Below are 8,459 nucleotides of genomic sequence, written 5' to 3'. Positions count from 1 at the left end.
CACTATGTCCCCAAACCAGACAGCCTCTTCTAGGACACAGTACAAACAATGAACAGGAGGTGGATTATAAATCAACGCAGGGTCTCTGTCCAAAGGAATTTCACAGCCTGCTCTAGGCTCTAGATCCTTATCCATATGCTTTTTTCGATGTAGCAATGAAATGAAAACTGCTGGCAAAAGCACTTCAATTGCAAATGGACTTCTACTTGAATTGTAATACTTGATTATAATTTTTTTCAGAGCAAAACTTCATCTATTCAAATGTGTCTTTTATAAAAGTTCATCACTGAAGATCATTATAGTCTCCTTAATTGAACTTTTAATTAGTCCGCAGAGATTATTTTAAATGTTTCCTTTGATTATGTGTTGAGTACTGTGACTTGTTGCCCTATAGAAATAGCAGAATTGACATTTCCTTCCTTATCTCCTTTAGAGCATTCAGATAAGGATAATTTCATTAGTTCCTGTCTAAATGATGTTTCGGATCTAGACCCTAGAGCTAAGAAAATGATTTTTAATGGGCTGCACCATTTAATCTATTCATGTAGACAAATTGGATTAAGCACAATCTTTTTGAAAATCCTCTAAAAATCCATAATTATGAACAATAAAAATATTTTTTAGGTTTTCTTTGCAAAAGACTATCACAGTAAGAAAAACAATTACAACTGATATTCAGAAGAAAAGTTTGAGTTCTTATCAATCTATAAAGAGTGTGCCAAGGGGAAATGTCAATTGCATGCTGTTTTTTTTATCTTTAGATAGTTGCTTCATTATCCACATAATCAATTATTTATTCTGTAGCTCAAACTAATTAGCCTTTTCATAAGAAAAGTATCTTGAAGTTGTAATATTCTTCTAATTCATTCATGTGATTACATCAAACATATCAAGCCTGCATGTGATGATGAAACATGGGAGGTTTTGCGTTAAGTGATGAACAATTAAAAGTCTGTGAAATCCAGCTATCAAATTGCCTACGACACATTAAAGCAAATGTGTTCATTGAATTTTAATGAGTTGTAAAGCAAAAAGTAGAAAACGGTTTAATCTATTTTGCTTTATTTTGACTTAGGGGTGAATTGTCAATCATGAAATCAGGAGACATTCTGGGTTCAAGTTGCTATACAAAATATTTGAGTCAAGATATTTAACCACAAAACTTGTACTTAAAATTAGAGGCCATGACTTAAAGACTTAAGTATAAGACATGACACCATAAAATGCTTAGACGAGAACATAGGCCAAATATTAGCTGACATAAATCATACCAATGTTTTCTTAGGTCAGTCCCCCAAGGCAATAGAAATAAAAGCAAAAATGGAACCTAATTGAACTTATAAGTTTTTGTACGACAAAGGAAACCATCAACAAAATAAAAAGAAAACATATGGACTGGGAGAAGATATTTGCAAATGATGCCAACAGCAAGGGCTTAATTTCCAAAATATACAAACAGTCCATACAACTCAATAACAAAAAAAGCAAACAACCCAATCAAAAAATGGGCAGAAGACCTAAATAGACATTTCTCCAAAGACATGTAGATGGACAACAGGCACATGAAAAGACGCTCAACATTGTTAATTATTAGAGAAATGCAAATCAAAACCATGATGAGGTACCACCTCACACCAGCCAGAATGGCTATCATTAAAAAGTCCACAAAAAACAAATGCTGGAGAGAGTGTGGAGAAAAGGAAGCCTTCTTACACTGTTGGTGGGAATGTGAATTGGTGCCGACACTATGGAAAACAGAAAAGAAGTTTCTCAAAAAACTAAGAGTTGCCATATAATCCTGCAATCCTATTCCTGGGCATATATCTGGAGAAAACGATAATTAGAAAAGATACATGCACCTCAGTGATCATTGCAACACTATTTACAATAGCCATGCCACAGATTAATGGATAAAGAAGAAGTGGTATATATATACAGTGGAATATTACTCAGCCATAAAAAAATGAAATAATGCCATCTGCAGCAACATGGATTGGCCTAGAGATTATTATACTAAGTGAAGTAACTCAGAAAGAGAAAGACAAATACCATATGATATCACTTATATGTGGAACCTAGAAAATGACACAAATGAACTTACCTATGAAATGGAAACAGACTCACAGACATAGAGAAAACAATTGTGGTTACCAAGGGGAGTGGTGGTGGATGGATGGATTGGGAATTTAGGATTAGCAGATGCAAACTATTATATAGAGAATGGATAAACAACAATGTCCTACTCTATAGCACAGGGAACTATATTCAATATCCTGTGATAAACCATAAAGGAAAAGAATATGAAAAAATATATATATATAATGAATCACTTTGCCATACAGTAGAAGTTTACACAACATTGTAAATCAGCTATAATTCAATAAAATAAAATTAAAAAATCAAATGCCATTGTATATATATACATATATACACATATATGTGTATATATATGCATTTATATATCATATAAACATATGTTATATATATTATATGTAATATATACAATTTATATATATTAAATATATAGCATATAATACATATAAATAATATAATATATAATTTTATATATTATATAATTATTATATGACCATATAATAATAATTATATAATTATATATTATATAATTATTATTTTATATAATTATTATATAAAATATAGTATAATATAATACATTATTATTATTATATTATAAATATATCATAATATAATATATAATATAATAATTATATTTTATAATTATAATATAAATATATATATTATTGTATGTTACAATATATATACATTTTGAAATATGGGCATCTTTATAAGAAATAATTATAATAATATTTATACTAAAGTCATACAAGAGTAGGAAAGAAGGGCAGAACAAAATAAAACATATCAATTTTCGTAAGAAATATTGTTTCAAAATACTAAAAAACAAAAGAGAGAGCGAGAGAGAGGGATAGAGAACAGAACCAGTTATGAACGAGTGAAGTTCTCCCAAGAGTGAATGGAAGTTTCAATATTAAGAAATCTGTTATTTTAATACAGTTAAAATCAAATATACCTAAAGATGCCCAAAGGTCTGTGACAAAATTAAACAAAGATCCCTGATTTAATTTAAATAAATGTAAATACAATAAATATATTGTGTGCACTTTGTTAAAGACAAATGGATATGCCCATAACATGAAAGAATATACCTGTTAACCCAAAGCTAGTAATCTGCTTAATGGGGACACATTAGGCGAAGTCCTGTGAAAGTCAGAAAAGAATGAAACACTGATGCTGACCACGGCTATTGAATGTTCACTGGAAATTTTAGACAATCAAACTAGAAAAATGAAAGGTATTGGAGTATGAAAATTCCTGAAGATATGAGATTTTTTTGCTTAAAAATAAATTCAATAAAATGCTAAAAATTAGTGAAAAACAGGGTACAAAATTAATGTATTTAAATCTATAGCTTTACCAATAGTAAGGTATCAAACGAATACAAATTATAATTCAAGAAAATATTTTTTAAAAACTACTGAAGGATGAAAGTGAAATAAATTTAAATACATCTTTTTGCATAAAAATTTCCTCTTTATAAAGATTAATTTATAAATTCAATAAAATCCCAATGTAGATAACAAAGGTATCTTAAAATTGGAACTAGAAAATCTGATCCTAAAATTTATACGGAAATATAAGTAGAAAAGAACAGTCAGAGAATTGTGAAAAAGAAGATCAATAACTAGGACTAACCCTGTCATCTATGAAGACATATTAGTAAACAAACTATCAAAAGAGTGTTGTACCCATGTACAAAAAGAGGCAAAGACCAACCAGATATAGCAAAACTCCAGAATTATACACAATTACTGATAGGAATTTATGGTATGATAATTGCGCATACAAAATCATAATTCAGTACAAGATGTAAAGATAACCAGATAGTCATTTGGAAATTAAAACAAAGTTAGATTTATATATCATACCATGAACCAAAATAAATTCTTGACTGCATGAGCAATTTAAATATATAATATGAAGCCATCATATTGAGGAGGAAAATTTGGGAAAACTTCTTTATGACATTGAAATGGGGAAAACTTTTCTACTATGACACACAAGTCCAGAAGCCATCAAAGAAAATGATGGCCCCATTAAAACAGAAAACATGAAAAAAAAATAACAAAACAACAAAACCCACAAACTTTCTATGTGTTAAAAACACCATTGACAAGAGACCTTCAAGATGGCGGAAGAGTAAGAGTGGAGATCACCTTCCTCCCTACAAATACATCAGAAATACATCTACACGTGGAACAACTCCTACAAAACACCCACTGAACGCTGGCAGAAGACCTCAGACCTCCCAAAAGGCAAGAAACTCCCCACGTACCTGGGGAGGGCAAAAGAAAAAAGAAATAACAGAGACAAAGAATAGGGACGGGACCTGCACCAGTGGGAGGGAGCTGTGAAGGAGGAAAGGTTTCCACGCACTAGGAGCCCCTTCGCGGGTGGAGACTGCGGGTGGCGGAGGGGGGAAGCTTCAGAGCCACGGAGGAGAGTGCAGCCACAGGGGTGCGGAGGGCAAAGCGGAGAGACTCCCGCACAGAGGCTCGGTGCCGAGCAGCGCTCACCAGCCCGAGGCTTGTCTGCTCCCCCGCCGGGGCGGGCGGGGCTGGGAGCTGAGGCTCGGGCTTCGGTCGGATCGCAGGGAGAGGACTGGGGTTGGCGGCGTGAACACAGCCTGAAGGGGTTAGTGCGCCACAGCTAGCCGGGAGGGAGTCCGGGAAAAAGTCTGCAGCTGCCGAAGAGGCAAGAGACTTTTTCTTGCCTCTTTCTTTCCTGGTGCGCGAGGAGAGGGGATTTAGAGCGCCGCCTAAACGAACTCCAGAGACGGGCGCGAGCTGCGGCTATCAGCGCGGACCCCAGAGACGGGCATGGGACGCTAAGGCTGCTGCTGCCGCCACCAAGAAGCCTGTGTGCGAGCACAGGTCACTCTCCACACCGCCCCTCCCGGGAGCCTGTGCAGCCCGCCACGGCCAGGCTCCCGTGATCCAGGGACAAGTTCCCCGGGAGAACGCACGGCGCACCTCAGGCTGGTGCAACGTCACGCCGGCCTCTGCCGCTGCAGGCTCACCCCGCATCCGTACCCCTCCCTACCCCCGGCCTGAGGTCCAGCCTTGCGGGTCTGCCGCCCCCCCAGCCGCAGGGACAGCGTCACCCCAGGGTGCAGATGCTCAGCTGGACCGCTGGGAGAAGATGCAGCCCCCCCACCCCCGGGCCTCGGGCAGTCCTCCAGAGCACGAGAGCGCACGCGCCCAAAGCATCTAATTTAGCCCGAAGGACGCCTAGCCGGCTGGCCCCTTTGGCTCCTAAGACTCAGGACCCTGCTATCCACCTTCTGAGACTCAAGTCTACATATCTGTTCTCGTCTTGCAGACCCCTTGTTCTACCCCAACATGGGACTCTGACATTGCTGCAGCCCCCAGAACCCCAGTCCTTATTCCGCAGAGCCCACACTGAGGTCGTTGATATCAAAACCCTTGCCTCCCCCTGCCTGCCCACTCCTTCCTACCTCTCTTTCCTTTTCAGGAAGGCATACTTCATTTCTATGTACTGAAAACGAACAAGAGGAAAGGAAAATAAAAGTTGCAATACCATTTACAATTGACCCAAAGAATACAAAGTGCTTAAGTACATATGTCATTGACATATATACACTACCAAATGTAAAAGAGATAGCTAGTGGGAAGCAGCTGCATAGCACAGGGAGATCAGCTCGGTGCTTTGTGACCACCTAGAGGGGTGGGATAGGGAGGGTGGGAGGCAGGGAATATGGGGATATATGTATATGTATAGCTGATTCACTTTGTTATACAGCAGAAACTAACACACCATTTTAAAGCAATTATGCTCCAATAAAGATGTTAAAAAAAAAAGAAAAAACACCATTGACAATATTAGGATAAAATGGCAAATTAAGGGGAAAATATGTTCAAATATATCACCAAGAGATGATTCCTGTTTAAAATATTAAGAGTTCTAGGGAATCATCAGGAAAATAAATGCTCCAAAAGAAGAACAAGAAAAATACATGAGAGCAGCTCACAAAGAGGTAAATAGCCATGATATTTAAATATGATATGATACTGATCTTACTACATAATAAGAGAGATGCACATTATGCTCACTCAAGGATATAAAGTGAAGGGTAAAATTGAAATATGTTGTTATGTGGTCAACAAATGTTCTCATGCTTTGTTGTGGATGTAAAGTTTGGCATAATACCTGTAGAGAATGAGGGGATCAAAATTATAGGTTAATTTAATCTTTAGCTTAATAATCTAACAACACTTAGGAATTGACTTGGCAGAAATACATTAACACAAGGAAAATGACATTTTGTTTAAGATCATTCCTTCAAAACCTATTCTAATGGCAAAAGGTGGAAACAAAATATCTATCAAGAATTGATAGGTTAAAAATTTTTGGTTCAGCCTTACAGTAGAATAGGAGACTATGAAAGGTACAATAAGGTTATGGAAACTCTCCTTGTAATGTGTGTGCTTGTTCATGTGTGTGTGTGTGTACCACGTTATAAATAAAAGGGTGTGAGCTTGAGCATATGAAAGGAAGCCAGACCAGCTTATTCCTATAAATCAAGTCAGTGATGGCTTGAACTATTGTTCTGTAGTGTGAAATAAAAAATGAAACAAATATGATTCCAAGGGCTTTTTTCCTGAGCAATGGGGGGGGGGGGGGGGAAGAGGTATTATTTGCAGAGCTAAAAAAAAATTGAGAGAGGAGAAATTGAGTTGAGATTTGAACGTTTTAAAGCTGGGTGTTCGAGAGTCATTCTTGGGGAGATATGAAATAGACAGGTTATATGAAGTCCAGACTTGGTGAAATCTGGTTTGGAAATATGCTTTAGGGAGTCCTTAGTGCATAGAGGGTATTTTAAACCTCTGAGACTGCATGAGTTCACTGAGGGAGTGAACTGCATAGAAAAATACAGAGTTCTGAGTTGTGAGTCATGGATTTCTACAAACCTTGAGTTTGGGGTGATGGGTAGGAAACCAGCAAAAATGAATAAGTGACAGTGATAACAAAAGCTAGTGATAACAAAAAAAAGAGACCAGGCTATGTGGTACTGTGGGAGCTTTGTGAAGAACGCATTACAAGGAGGTGAGAGCAATCTGATTTGAACTCAGAATTGATTACTGGATTGAACAACACAGAAGTCATTTGGCAATATTATCACAAGAGGTTTCACTTGGTTATTCCAAAGCTTTCAGTGTAATGGCTTCAAGAGAAATGAGGGAGAGGAATTACAGAAAACTGGTTAGACAGTCCTCGAGAGGCAACTGGCCAGAAAAAGAAGGAGAAAATGACGCAGGGGCTGGAGAAGGAGGTGTGGACAAGATAGAGATTTTTATTTCGTAAAAGATGTTTACATGCTGAAAGAAATGAATCAGTAGACAGAAAAAAAGTGGTGATGCAAGAGAGAGAGCTATCTATGGAGCAATGCCCTTGAGTTGGGGAGCTAGAATGTTATCACTAGATATCATTCCACTGAGTGGAGTGGAGTGGAGAGGTTGGTCTTAGATTGGAACATTAGAAGCTCTTCTGCAGAAGCAGGAGGGAAGGCCAAGTTGATGAGCTCATACTCCTGTAGTGGATGATGGTGTGGTGGAAACTGTGGATCCCTCTTGTAATTGCTTCTGTTTTCTTGGTGTGATAAAAGGTACAGTTCGCATCAAGAGGAGGAAATGAAGCAGAGAGCTTGTCCCTATTATTTTGTTTCTTTCTGTACTGATTTATGGAAAATACACTTGAATTTTAATAAAAAGAAAATTTTCAATGAGAGAAAATAAGTCTAAAGATTTTCAATGTGAGAATTACATTGTGAAAAAATCTGGCATGGTTAGGTAGTTGATATTTATTTTTAAACAAATTATCAGGATTTATCCTCACAAACTCTTCCAGTGGCCCTAATTGTTTACTTATTTTTAAATAAATGAAACCCACACATCAATATAATTCTATTTCAATTAATAGCCCACCATTCTTGTTTAGCTTTTACACTTAAAATAGTTAAAACATCTTTCAAGTTATCTTTACTGGGCCTATTAATAAAAGAAACCGTCAGTGTGTTGTGTTCCATTCTTCTTTCCATGTGGCAGGTTCTCAACAGTAGACAGAGTTGTATAATATTTGAGAAGCTCTCTCTCTCCCTCTCCATTTCCGCAATCCTTTCCCTTCTCTCCCTCTGTGTCTATCTCCCCAGTTTAATATCTCTTAATCTTTCAGCAGACAAGCTCTTCTCTAGCCAAGGTAGACCCTTAGTTAAGAGCTACTATGTCTCAAATAGCATATTTCACAGAACACAAACGTGAATCCTCTGAATCTTACTGAATACAGTTCTCACAGTGGTGTGAGAACGTCTTAGCAAACATTGTTTTTCCTTCAAGAATGCGTGT

This window comes from Balaenoptera physalus (assembly GCF_965194825.1).
Source record: "Balaenoptera physalus genome assembly, chromosome: 8".
In the NCBI taxonomy this organism is placed as follows: domain Eukaryota; kingdom Metazoa; phylum Chordata; class Mammalia; order Artiodactyla; family Balaenopteridae; genus Balaenoptera; species Balaenoptera physalus.
The sequence above is the reverse complement of the archived record's forward strand: the minus strand, read 5'-3'. Positions refer to the sequence as shown.